The 15,097-nt window shown below is 39.7% G+C and overlaps 2 long non-coding RNA genes across 2 annotated transcripts in view; both read right to left on the reverse strand.

The window, feature by feature from the left end:
• Positions 1–15,097, reverse strand: part of LOC130546629 (uncharacterized) — a 57,070-nt gene that overhangs the window by 6,387 nt on the left and 35,586 nt on the right. The gene's annotated exons all lie outside the window — the stretch shown is intronic.
• On the reverse strand, positions 9,828–13,575 carry LOC130546631 (uncharacterized). Its single transcript, XR_008961791.1, has 2 exons — positions 10,702–13,575; positions 9,828–10,368 (listed from the first exon to the last, which is right to left on the reverse strand). It is a non-coding gene; the product is annotated as an uncharacterized LOC130546631 (long non-coding RNA).

Here is a 15,097-nt window from a genome sequence, read left to right on the forward strand (position 1 = left end):
TTTCTATGTACATAGAACCCATGTACGGTATAGTTTACTAACTACCCGTCTCTATGATGGGCTCTTATTGGCTGCCTTTTCCTCATTATTTAATCCGAATCTTTCAAAAACGTTTTTATTAAATACAAATGTAGTTTTCTAATGGAAGAAGTTACTGTGTTTTCACAATTATATTTTTGATTATTTCATTATATACATAAGCAAATGCATTTAGATCAATGGTTTTTAAGCTCACAAAAAAAACATGTTGGTCAAGTGATCCCAAACTTCTGACAGTAGTATACATTCAGTCCAGGGCTGGAAAAGCAAACACCATCCACCAACCCTCAACACACTACACAAACACAACGCACATATGCACAGATTCACTCTAAACTCCCAACACTGGGACCACACAAGTCATTAAAGGCAAAAACAGAAGGGTTCAGCGTGCAAAACTGGGAAAGATTCCTATTTTCATGAAAGGAACATCTGTCAGCTTGTGTAACTCGTACCGAAGCATGTGTCTCCCCGGAAACCAAGCGAGCTCCGTCATGCTTCAGTCATGTCAAGCTGTTTGCTGTGCGCCACAACGGCTGTTTGATCACCATGACAACCTCGTACGCCGTGGACGCAAGGACGCCGCCCACCGCCAGACAGTCGTCAAAAAAAGGGTGCTTGACACATTTCTCATTAGAAAACACATCAATGCTGCCGCTTCTGCTGGCGTGAACGAGAATCAACAACAGCCCATAATATCACTTCAGAAAGGTTGGAGATGATTGAAGGCTTTTTACTTTCAATAGAAAAGGCAGATAGTTTGAAGCTCAGTTCTACCAGAAAGTATATGTAAGTGGTGAGATGAAGAAGCAGCTCATGAAAGATTGTTTGTACGAAACATTGATCCAAACATGTTATCACCTGTCATTCCTGCCATCTGTGCATACTTGGAAGATGTACAAAAATGGCAGTCTATGTGTGCAAATCCATGCAAACCTGTCATTCTTCCACAAAGAAACTCAAACAGTACAACATTCAACCATCAACATGACTTTTAGGTTAGGTTTATTATAAAACCTTTCATCGAACAAAGCTAAAAACATACAAATAATAGGGACATTACCACAAGTTTGGCCTTCTGATAGATGTAGGGGTATCCCACTCCTTGCTGTCCCAAACAGTTTAGACGCAGCAAGCATGTTTGGTTCTTTTGGGCCTATCACATGACAGAAGTAACAGGTCACATGACCACCCATTATGACTTCTGCATCTTAACACAGACATCTCCAAAGATTAGCTTTTGTGCAAATGTTTTCTATCTTAAAACATCTAAAATAGTTTTGCTTTTTTCTAACGCGTGCATGAATTGTTTTACTGTGGATTTGACCTTTTTCCCAACTTTCATTTTTACACTATGAAATGTTTTTACGATATTTACAAAATTGCAAACAAAACGCAAAACATTTCTAGAGACCACTTCGCAAGATGCAAACACTGGTCTAGAGGCACTGCGGGATTCATTTTTAACTTTAAATGTTATTATTTTTTATATTACATGTAAAATGTAACCTAAAATATATTTCACATTTTGATTGGGTCATAAATGATCTGTTGTTTGTATTATGTAGAAACGTTTGTGTACAAATGAGTATTGTATGTTGACTTAATGGCATTTATATAGACAAATGATATTTTTATGTCACTCCTTTTCAGTCATGATCTGATCTGGTTTAAACCACTCACTGTATACTAATGCAAGCACATAAACGTAATGGAAGTCATCTTCAGCTGAGTTTCCAACTTATCTACTATATATATAATATATATTTCCTGATATGGAAGATATGGCTTATTGTGTGATTCCAATGCTTTTTGAACTGTACACACACAAAAGCACGCGCGTGCATACACACACACACACACACACACACACACACACACACACACGCTGGTTGTCCTGCAACCGCTTCAATCAGTCAGTATAATAATAATAATTTCCTCTCTGAATCAAAGCCATTAAAATGCATCAAACTGAGGTGAAGTTGTGCAGAAGATATTCGGAGTGCATCCATCTTCATCAGAGAAACTGACAAGGCACATTAATCAGCACAGCCATTGGGAACATACAGCAAGAGAGCTCAGTCTCTAATCAATTCCTATTAGTTTAGCATTTCACATGCAGCCCTGGGCCTCATGGGACACATATATGGCAGATTACATTTGAGAAATATGTTTGATTAGTGTGTGTGGTGTCTGAACTGTATGGGTCTGTGTGACGGCTGCTGCCCATTTATCACTGCTTCTAATTTTACTATATGAAATTCACATTCCAGCAGAGATGCTGTTTATTCAAACCATCCTTTAACATTAGTGTCATATTAACCACAGAGAACATGTTTTCTTTCCAGATTGTTCAGATTACACATTATTATGTTAGTTTGCATATTCATTACTGAGGCTTGGTTTAGACGCGCTGCTCCCCCTTCTGGACAGCACGAGTACTTACAATATCGACAAACATTAGCAATGTAGCGAATTGTAATTGTAATTGTAAAAGTACATTCAATATATTTGATAACTTTCCTGTTTTATGCTATTTATATTCTGTTTTTTATCTACTGCCTGTACTAAATGTACTAAATGTTTTTTTTACATTTAAAGCTGCTTTGCCAAAATGTATTTCAATTAGGACTTTTGAAATTAGTTTATATATCAAAACCATGGCACGTCTTTATGGGGGCGTGGTTATGCAATGAGGTGGCGTCATTTTAAAGGCGTAATTTATTCTGGCGGAAGTTACAGTAAAAACATTTTTGCAGCATCACAATGAAGCCTAATACAGCTACACTAAACAATAATTATGTTAAGCATAAACGTTTTTTTTTTTTAATTAATAATGGCTTCATTACGGCAGGTTAGTATGATGTTTAGTCAAGGACTTTGTAATCTTCCTACAGTAACTACCATAGTTTACCATGGTATTTGTAGTAAAACTATGGTAATACAAATTGTAATCGAACATGGCTATTACACTTATCATTAAAAGCATGTTTAATTTTCCCAAGGTTAATTATCTGTTTGTTTCGAGTTGTTTACGTAGTCAATTAAAAGTTTTAGCGAAAGCAATAGTGCAGGCTTCCTTTAGTCATTGAGATAAAGGACAGAAGTGGTCAGATTTTCGCAGTAATTTTACTTACTTAGATTTTTATAGACAACTTTAGGCGAAATATATGTGTATGTATAAAAACATACGAAATACGAAAATGCGTTTTTATATTCGCTTCAGTTTAAATTAAATCACCTCATGTATTTGTCAGTTTGTCCACCAGATGGGGCCAGAGCTTCGTTTGGAAGCTGAAGACGTATTCAAACGCTCCAGTCAAACCATCAAGTTACCTAGTGAAAAAACATATTGGTTTGAATCTAAACTGACTTTATTTTAGTTTGATGTAGTTTTTATTAATTGTCAATAACCGAGATTTAAGATAATCCAGACATATTTATTATCATTTCTTACGTCCCATTTATCAATATCTAATAAGAAGTAAGAACTGTTGAGCAGTAGAGTCTGCAATGACTGCATTTGAGTTCAATAAGAAACATCTGTCAATTTAATAAGACACAGGTTTACTATCCTAAACCATATGACTATCATAGCAAAAACATTCGCAAGCGATTTCTTAACAGTCTCATTGTTCAGCTATAGCATCCAGACATCCATCTGATCTACATAACACAGTCAGCACATCATTTAAAGTCAACTCCTTGCTGTTTAAAAGAAACCATATGTAGATTAAATTTCATAAACAGTGTTTCTCAGAAGTTGCTGTCACACCTGCACTGTCCTTATCCTTCTCGAACCAGTGTGAGCGCTCCTCCAGAAAACAGATTTAACTCAGATTTCAGAGAAGCCGGATGTCTGTCTTTAAGACTAATGGCTCAGTGTGCATTGAATGTCACTTTAGTGAGCTTGAGAATGATTGGAGCACATAACCAAAGATCTCTGTTGCTTTATTGCTGGTCAGAGGTTAGCGCATCAAGCTGGACTCGAAAGTGGGAAGAGATGATTTTTCATCAGTGTGACCGGTCGACCAGAGCCTGGGGTCAGATAACTCACCTGATCTGACCAATAACACCACAGTGGTTTGGCTGCCATGGTAACACAAATTTTATAACAATAATTCTGAGAAAGTGTGAGCAGAGGTCAGCTGACTTCAGGCTCAATAACCTATCAGCCCACGTCTTGTACTTCTGCACAGTAGGCTACTTATGTTACACTCCCAAGACACTTTATTGGAAATACTGTGCATTATATCTCACATATAAATCATTTTGGATTAATAATTACAATTATTATTATTTTTTTACGTTAGGTTTCTGTCATTATTTATTAATGGAGACAGAAGAGCAAAGACAGTAAATTTGAGGGTGACCGTAGTGAATCTAAAACATGGAGCTAAAAGGGATAGTTCAGCTGAAAATAAAATTCTGTTATCAAACCTGCAGTATATTTTTCTGTAAAATGCAAAAGAAGATATTTTGAGAAATGTCTCAGTGGTTTTGTGTCTATACAATGGAAGTCAATGGGGGTCCGGTGTTGTTTGGTTACTCACATGCTTCAAAATATCTTGTTTTGTGTTCTGCAGAAGAAAGAAAGTCATACAGGTTTGGAATGACATGACGGTGCGTAAATAACGAAAGAAATTTCATTTCATCTCTTCAACGTTACACCACAACCACCACGCTCACATTTTGTCTGATTGTGACATAGCGTCCATCTACGGTGACCTCTGCAGAATTTACAAACGGATCTTATCCGACGTTGAGGTACGAGTCGACCGATGTTGGACTTCATCTCACAGACCACTGAACTTTCACAGATGTCCTCAGAAAAGGACACTTGGCTCTACAAGTATGTCCATCAGATGTGCTGCCCACCCGCCACAGCGGCCGACTGTTTGCACGCTATAGACGTTCTCATGTTCTGACTGGGTTCGGCTGACAGTTCCTGGACCGCGGCAGACGTGAGCGCCCGTGTCTAACAAACAGCTGTATCAACACTTGCATTATTGCTGAACGACAGGAGACACGTGCCCTCTGTAAATACTCACTGAATGCAGGAAAGCCCACGCCTGTCAATGTGGTAGGCAACAATCACACTATGGCTAGAATGAGACTAATGTTATAGATTCACTAACCAAACATGAATGTACATTCAAATTCAGTTTTTGTAACTGTGAATAGCAATCTGGCTACAAGAAAGAGACATGACATAATTGAATGTGCATGACCACACCCCCGCAAGCCCCACCCACAGGATTTTTGTTGGTAATTTTTTGTGATTTACTCTTTTCTACATAAAATCAGCCTATATAATGTAAAGACCCTTCTGTGAAAATGATCTTGATATCTTTAAGACCACGTCAAAGATTGAAATCATAGTAAAATGAATGATTGAAATCAAACTTTGATGCTCATGATGGCACTGGTTTTCACCTAAAAAGAATGTTTCAAGCAGCACAAAGGTCACGGGGTTTGTATATCTTGTAATACACTTATAAGTTGATTTGAATAACAGAATCTGCCAAATGCATAAATATAAATCTTTCTTTATGAATATTAATGATGTAATGTGACACACTCCGTAGTCATACATGATTTGACAGTTGTTAGTAAATAGGCGATAGAATAGTAGGATTACTGTCTACTATCTGTGTGTTTGTTCAGTCCACGGTCAATGCTGTAGTGGGGGTTTGCAGAGCCTACGGCTTGTCTTAAAGGGATAGGTCACCCAGAAATGAAAATTCATCACCCTCATGTTGTACAAAAACCCACGACTTTCCTTCACGAAGCAGGTTTACAAATCTATCAAATGAGCACATTCCATAGACTTTTGTTTTCATAAGATGCTAACCTAACCCTAACCCACATTCTAATCCGTTCTGCACTTTTTACAGTTTAAAAAAAGCTTCTTTAACTGTGTAGTGTTTTTGCAAGTGAAGATGTCACCAAAGGGAAGTTTTGCTCACTTTGGGTACAAATCTGTCTCCAAATCGTTAAAGGGACAGTTCATAAAAAAACTAAAATTCTGTCATTTACTCACCCTTGAGTTGTTCAAAATCTGTATGAATTTTTTGTTCTGATGAACAAAGAGAAAGATATTTGGAAGAATGCTCGTAACCAAACAGTTCTTGGCCACCATTGACTACCATAGTAAGAAAAATGACAATGGTAGTCAAAAGTGCCCCAGAACTGTTTGCTTTCCTACATTCTTCAAAATATCTTCTTTTGTGTTCAACAGAACAAAGAAATTTATAAAGCAATTTTTCCTACTATGGTAGTCAATGGTGGCCAAGAACTGTTTAGTTACAAGCATTCTTCCAAATATCTTTCTCTATGTTCATCAGAACAAAGGAATTTATACAAATTTGGAACAATTTGAGGGTGAGTAAATTATGACAGAATTTTCATTTTTGGGAGAACTGTTCCTGTAAGTGGGTAAAGACAGACACAAGGGTTTTAGGACTGACAGATTAAGTTCCCGTTTACTTTCATTGTATGGTAAATTTAATACGATTTTAAATATTTTGAAAAATATCTTATTGTCTAACTAAAAATGTCTCCTCGTGTTTGGAACAACAAGAGAGTAAACATTGTCATTTAAAATGTATGCACCAACTACATGTTTAGTCTGTGCCCTGTGGCCAAGAGAAAATGAAATTCATAAAATAATATTATTTTGCCAAAACAGTTCCATGTTCCCTCTAGTTATAACAGCTGTCTATGTTTGTTGTTCATTTAACTGTTGGAGGAAAGAGTTAGACAATGAATGTTTGCTTTGGGTAATCGACCGCATTCCACACATGTAGTTTTTAAATTCGTCCATTTATAATCTAAAACAATTTTAGATTATTCAATTTTAGATTTTTATTCAAGCTGCATGCTTTGGGAATCAAACAACATTCCTTTTATGTGTTTCCTTATTGTAAATCCCAAACAGCTGATGTCCAGTAACAATTTGAACACTCGGGTTAAAGAGTTCATTTACGTGAACATCAACAGATCTTCAGATATCACACAAAGAGTCGCTCTCCTGCTGGGCTCGATGTCTGAGCACATCTTCCTTCTCTCGCTCAGAGTTGTTTATTTTGGACCGCAAGGCGATTGTTTAGCTGGTACAGAAGATAATTCGGTTTTCTTTCCTTTTTATATGGGGAGATCCCTCGAGACCGGACTTCAGAAGAAAGGCCAGTAGATTTCGATAACGTACAAGCAAAGCATTTGTTTTACTCACCCTCGAATCAAAGTTTCCTTTGTGTGTGGGACCGGATCTGTTTCCCAGGCCTGCAGATTCAAAAGGGTCCACGAGTTCAAAACAACAAAGAAGTCCAAGAGCAGTAACAGAATTACATGTCCCTGCTCAGACCCGGCCAACAGCCTGAGCAAACAGATCACAGGACCAAAGAAAGTGACTTCAACTTTTTCCAAAAACAAAGGAGGCCGAAACCAAGATGTCTACACTGTAATCCTGCAAAGGCCACTGCATTGTCGATGATATGTATATTATGTAACAGAATACTAAATACTGCATATTACAGAATGCTACCTACTACTATTTAATAAAAACAGCAAAGAGTATGCAGTAAACAACACTAAAGGCTTAAACACTAGTTTGTTACATTGTTGTCAAATTACCTCTTTACTCTTATTCATATCATCTCAGAAGTTTTTATTTTTTATTTTTGGCAGTCAGATTGATGAAACATCTAAGGATTTGTTAAAAATTACATTTGATGTTGGCGTTTGATGCATCAAACTGGAAATAAAAGGTCGAGCGGAGCACATTGCATTGTGGGATACTGTATTGCATATTGTGCTTTCTGTGGCCTTTAGTTAAAACATGATTTAAATCTGTAAATAAATCTTTAAAACTGCAGATCAGAAAAACTAAAATTCTTTAGATGTTCCACTACATGTAAACTAGTAGTAAATTTCACTACATTATAAAGCATTTATTATACGGCGCGTATATATAGCTAAATAATAAATAATTTTGACAGTTTTTTTTTTTGACAAATTAAATGTAAATATATCTTCTAATAACATATATGACATTATATTCACAATGGATTAAACCAAATTGCCTGTTCGTGACATCTGAACGTCGTTTCTTAGGCTACCTTAAACGGCTTTTCCTCGCGGAAGGTCAGCATTCGGTAAAAATGAGCTAATATTTCAAATTCACATTTCATGTCGTTTTTTTTCTCATGTGGCAAGTAGCCGTGTAATAAGCGGGATAATGTACAAGCAGCCGGCTGTTATCGCGAAATAAGCCCCTTCAGTGTGATACAAGACCCTCCGCGTCGGGTCCTGATCACACTGTCGGGGCTTATTGTATTCTGCGATAACAACTGGCTGCCTGTACATTATTCCTTACATATCATACTTTTTACTCCAATACAGTGGAAAAAAAGTGAAAATGTACAGCACAGCTAAATATTTTACGGACGTTTCCGTTAACGCTACAACACAACGCAGATGCAAAATACAGTAAAATACAGAAACAACTGTAAAAGATTCACACGGAAAATTCCTATATTGTGCCCTATTTTTATGGATTTCGTAATACATTTCATAAACACATGTTATTTTTTACCTTTAACACTTAATAACATGAACACTTTCTTTTACTCAATGTTAAATTACTTGAGTAAAAGACAAATCACTAAATTTGTAATGCACTTAAATGAAAGCTTGTTTGTCTGGCATTTTTATGATGTTCTGAACAAAGCCCAGCAACATCACCCCACACTGATCTCATATCTCTGACACCTTCTCGAATCTATCCTGTCATCACCACACGACTCATAGTGAATCACACAGGAGAACTCCACGGCAATTCTGGGAATATTTGGGATGATTTCCGTCGTCTCCTCTCTAAGACTTTGACTTATTGTTGCGGGGGCGTTTTGTGATAACAGCAGCTAGCCGGCTAAAGCTCTCTGCTTTGTTCTCCAATCCAGAGGTTAACGATTTTCCATCGTGGGAGGCGGGGGAGAGGAGCGGATTCTGAATTAGGATTCAGCTCTCATCCTCAGCGCCGAGCGGCTGTCTGCTGCCTACCCAGCAACCCCAGCGCTTTGTGACAAGGAGATGGATGATATCTGCAGCCTGGCCGGTCGCTCTATGGGAGGAGAGAGGGACACGCTGAGCACACACACGCACGCACGCACTCACACGTCCGCGAGCAGACGGGGTCGCGCACACACTTCCTGAAGCCGACGAGGTTGTGCGTGCGCACACTCGCATGTGTAAGTAATGCTGTGATGCTGCTACTACAACCTTTACTATGGTAATACACAAGCAGAAGTACATACAACGTCCACTGTGATTGTCTGCTAAATTTGAACATATTATTGCTAAATAAGAAAAAATAGTAATTTTTGGCTGATACTTTTAACAGCTGTATTTGTAATAGCAACTCTACAAATATCTAAGGTTAATTCAGAAACAGAAATCAGTTATTTAAGAATGTCAACAAGTATCCCAATTGAATTCTGGTCAATTTGGACACCTTTGACACGATAAATAGTCAGATAATAAATACAATCCAGAATCATGTAGACTATAGTTTAAATCATTTAAATGCTTCAGGTGTGTCTTCTTTCCATTTTCCCACAATCCGTGTGTATGAAAACACAGAGGGCGAGTAAATGATGACATGACAATTTAAACATCTTAACCTCTTAAATTCTTTTACCTGTTTGATTCGGGTAAACTTATGATGAAAACAATTCAAAAGATATACAATCAGTCAACCACAGGCCCAAAAAACACTGCAGCAAAAGGAGACAAGATAAATAATTTATTAAAAGATTTACAACATTTTTAAAAATACATAAAAACAAAATACATAGGAATAAATTTGTCTGAGCGTTTGTGAATGTATGCTTTTGTGTGTGTTTAAGCACTGCTGTGCGGGACAGTGTCTGAAAGCAGGTCGTAGGGTTCGTCTCTGTTCCCCGCCTCTTTTAATGCAGGACTGTGTTTGTGTGTCAAACTCACCTGCTGGAACACAAACACACACACCGCTTCATCTCTGCAGCACACGCTGCAAGAGAACATTAAGGGTTTGAGATATCACAGTCATTACTTTGGAAAACGACGTCTGGGCGCACAAGCCAAAAACAGATGACACCTTGTTAACAACACGCACGTCGAAGACACCGTGCAGTTTAATAAACTAGTATGTTGCAATACAGTAAGATTAAATGCAATTATTTTAAAAAGGGTTTAACGAACAGCTGCTCAGATACGAGTTGCGCAGTACCTAAAAAAAACCACGACTTGGCCACAAGCTGAAAACAGCACCTCATCATCTCTGTACACCTAAAAGAGAGAAAATTACAGCAATTAACAGCATTAATTACAGCAATTTGTCCAGAATAACGTCAAATAAATCCGAGGGGTATTTTGTACATTTTGCAACAGGGAATGACCTTATTGGTCATATAAAAAAAGAGATGCAGAAAAATGAGACAGATAGAGAGAGAGAGAGAGAGAGAGAGACAGATGACAGACAGGTTTATCTCAGCCAGAGTTCATTGTGTTCAGGAGAAGAAAAATGTCTGTCTCGCCGAGGTGTTTTTGTGTGTTTGAGGGGAACTGAGGCTCACACGACTTTTCGTCCAGGTAAAGGGGGCACATGCGGCTGTCGCTTACCGCCGTCCGACGGCTTAACAGCTATGATGAGAGGAGGCGGCTCAGAGCAGCCGCGGGTTCCACTGGAGTCCCATCAGCAACCTGTGAGACAGAGCCTAATTATCTTCTAAAGCAAAAAGCCAGTTGTGGTTCAATAACTCCAGCACGCTGGCAGCCAGATACTGCGTTTCCCTGGCAACGCCTCCACAGCACTACAGCAGACATCACAGAGAAAGGCAGGCGGTCACAGGGTACAGAGGGCAGGAAAAAAACGGGGAAGAAAGAGTTTGGTGACATATCTTTTGTGAACTGACCCATTACTTGCAAGCATCGAAATATCCACAAGGCCAACAAGGCTTATTTTTAATATACAGTGTACAGTAAAGAACAAAATAGTGTACAAGTATGTTTGAAATCTGCAATATCGGAAGCAAAAAAGTATACAGCTTGATTTGGATTTGCTTTATCAAAAAAAAACCCTACAATTTCAATGTAAATCATCTGTAGTTCAATGAGAAAGCGTGCTCGCCGCAGACCGTTCATCGTCTGGAGTCTGGATACGCAGACGTGAGCCGCCTCTCTGCATATACACCTGTTATTTCCACACCTGCAGTAAGAGCCACACACACATCTGACCTGCGCCGATAACACGCCGAACAACGACTCCACACAACCGACGTCCTGTAATCCTGTCAATTCATCCAGCTCCTACAGTTTCTCCCAGCTGAGCTCTCAGTTCCTAATCTACTTTCAGAAGCTTTTATCCCAGACTAATGTTAGGTTTATTTAAACAGCACACGGTTAGGAAGCAAACACGCACACACATCGTCTGCAAGGGCTTTTAATTTGCCGGCCTCTGAGGTCCGGAACCATCCTTGTGGTCTAAGACAAAGACGAATATGATTGATGACAAATGCGTTTTTCTTAAATTGATTCTATATCAATAAAAAATATATATTTTTATACATGTAGGATCTGCTGGCGAGCAGTTTCTTCATGTTCATACATTTTTAATGTTTTATCATTATTCATATTTTATATTAGCATTATATGAAATGTATATTAAATATTAAAAATGCAATTACCTTAAACAATATCACTTTTTTAGAGCCTTATATTAATTAATAAACAGTTATATGAATAGCTTTATGCTTAAAAAGGCTTATATTTGAAAAAAAAAACACTTTCTCATTTTGCAGATACCAGGTTATAGTTAATTAACATTTTACACTAATTCTTTCTTCATTCGTCTGCACCTATGCCTTGCATGTCCATTATCTGTCTGTCTACAGGTCTCTCTCCTTTGATCAAAATGCCGGCCAAACTTATCAGCCAGAAAACGAACCATTTTTTGCTCTAATGCACACAAATGAAAAGCACTCCGATGTGCCTTCAGCCAAAAATGTAAATACGAAACCGCTAGGACATTAGACCTGATGCTTGCTGGACCATTCGGAAGCAGCCCGTTTATTGAATAAAATCTTAATTCCTGGCTGGATCCAGTCTTTGTTCCTTTTCTTCATCTGGCTGACGGGTCTGTTTGTGTGCATTCAGTATGAAGGTTCTTTCAGCTGACCGCTAGTGTGTGAGCAGCACAGAATTCATCTCGGCATTGGCACTGCCAGCCTGCGCAGTGTCAGACAGATCCTAATAAAACTGTCTGACCCTGCGGTGGGCACCGGGCTGGCACTCGACGGTCGTGGCTGACTGCTTGGTATGCACGGAACATGGCAGAACTTCAGCTGTTGCTGGGAGCTTCGTGGCACGGACCCAGCCTGATTAGTTGGCATCCGCCATTGTTCAGCATGAAACCAAGCAGGGGAAAAATATAATTAGAGAGAGAGAGAGAGAGAGAGCAAAACAGGGGAATCAATTGTTTTGAAACTATGTTTGTAATGTGGATAATTTAACAAAATTAGGTTTTAGAAAGTTAAACACTCCAGGGAGGTACAGAACAAAGGCGGTGGTAGAACTTAATGATTTCAGTGTTTAAAACAGGAAGAAGCCCACAGCGCTGTGCCAACTGTACCCCCTTAAACTACAGCACTTCTGGTGTCAGAATGTCATGTCTTAAAATGCGGTTAACGTGAACGTGGAGGTACGCGCACTGTGCCTATAAATTAAACATCTGCTAGCATCCTCTACACGAGGTCCTGACAAGTATTAAAACTCAATTCATAGAGAATGTTTGTGTAAATGAAAAAATGTGCTAGGAGGTATCAGCATATGTTGGTTCAATACGTTGCTCTTTTTTGTGCAACGAAATAAAACAGACAAACATGTTTGGCTGTACATCAGACATATCTCATATTACTGGACTGAATAAAACCGCATGCATGACAACGCAGCCGAGCTGACATTTTTCATGATCGTACAGGTGCTGGGATCTCCTATGAGAACATTGCCATAAAACGGCTATACGCTAACAAATTTGAGCTTTATTGAAGAAAAACGTTACAACATACGAGAAATCTAAATGCGATGTTCTAGAAATTGAAAGAAAGAAAATCTCTAAGGTGGAAAATGAAATAATAATAACACAACGCATATCATGATGTAAAGGCTATTGTTATTTGGCAAAGTAATACATTTCTGCATTACTAATAAATTCAATGCGATAAAGCATGAACAGTCGGATATGGATGAGCTGCAGTGGTGATTAAACAGCCAGACAGGAGTTAGCACATCGACCCTCTCCTATACCTCTCACCGGCTTGTGTTGAAAAAAAACCCATCAGCGGATGTACAGGAACGAGTCTTTATTAAAAAAAACGAACAGAAGAAACTATCATTGACACAAAGAACTCATCAGCGCCACAACCTCGAATCCATCACAGACATCTGTCCTGCGCCCGTCTCCGACATGACACGGCCAGTGTTTGAGAGCTTTACCCTCTGCCCGGGTCCTAAGAGCTTAACCTGTGATTTCAGCACACAAAGCTCACAAGTTAGGGTCTCAGGGACCAGGAGGAGAGCTGGGTGTCTGCACAGGGGCAGTGGCACAGACAACACACGCGTATCGTTCGCCCATGTCCTTCGGTGTCCGGCAACCGTCCACTCGCTGAATTACTCGAATAACATTCGGCCTGTGCATAAAATCTTTCTTCACTGCAGATAAGTTCTCCCAGAATTCCCAGTAGCTCAACAGGACCTCACACACACATCAGCACACACAGTATGTCATGCACCAACATGCATTCACAAAAAAGCAAACCGGTACAAAAGATTGTACAACAATTCTGTGAGGAACTAACACGACCGGACGGATTTCAACCTGTCCTGCGAGCGGACAGGCATGGATCGGAATACAGCCAGCCCGGCTCAAATTAGCCTTTGTTGGTTGAGAAACTCGTCCGGTCTGATGGTCAGTCTCTCTCTTAAAATTCTTCTTTGTCCTTGTAGCCTGTGTTTCTCATCCCCGGGATCTCTAGTGAGCATTTACTAGCCGAACCGCTGAACTCTGAACCATCTGCAGCTTCTGTGTGTGTGTGTGTGTGTGTGTGTGTGAGTGCGTGCGTGTGCGCATGTCTGTCTGTCTGTCTGTCTGGGTCTATATTCTCGTCCTTCGACTGACTCCTTTACACAAAAAAAGCAACAACCGGTCATCCACAATTACTAAACTAACACGTAAAAAAAAAAAAAAAAGAAAAGACAACAATGCCGCTTACGATTCAGATGCCGGCAATGCATCTTACAGGGCTTGTGATACAGCTCTATGTAAACACCCCCCAACCTTCCCCGCAAGACCAACCCCCCCACAGCCACCCACCCAGACGTACAACCCCTGCAATCCCCCGCCACCGGCAGGCGTCAGAAATAAGTTATCATTTTGTGACTTTGTAAGCGCAGGCGCAGAAAAACCCAGACGGTAAGCGAATCCAATAGTGCACACGGTAGGCAAAACATGCATGTCATTTACACTACAAATGCACGTATAGCGCACACACACACCTTTAAGACTCCTCCCCCCACAAACAAGCAGCATCGTTCATCCTCGGGGACCAGAGAGTGTGGACGCTCCCGGAAATAAGAACGCCCGCCACGTGCCTCAAACACACACACACACGTCTACCTTTAAACCTGTGTCTGCTTTGTCAAGGAAGAGAGAGTGAGAAAAAGTGAGACAAAGAACGAGACATCGTGGACTTCATCAGACATTGAGATGTGACCATAGGGAGGCACTCGAGACAAAACCATCATCAAAATTACTGCACATCTTCCTGTCGCTGTCACTCCCCCCCACACACACACAACAGTCTGACACACACACTTTACGCTGGAGACACACTCACCCTAACGCCTCCTCCTCCCCCGGTCCGGACACCTGTCCCGGGCGGCTCTCTACCTGTGTACCTGGGCCGTCTGCGAGACCCGCTCTCGCTCTCTCGGTGTGACTGAGTGCCAGCGAGCGGCGGAT

Source organism: Triplophysa rosa, linkage group LG22 (assembly GCF_024868665.1).
Source record: "Triplophysa rosa linkage group LG22, Trosa_1v2, whole genome shotgun sequence".
NCBI classification, from domain to species: domain Eukaryota; kingdom Metazoa; phylum Chordata; class Actinopteri; order Cypriniformes; family Nemacheilidae; genus Triplophysa; species Triplophysa rosa.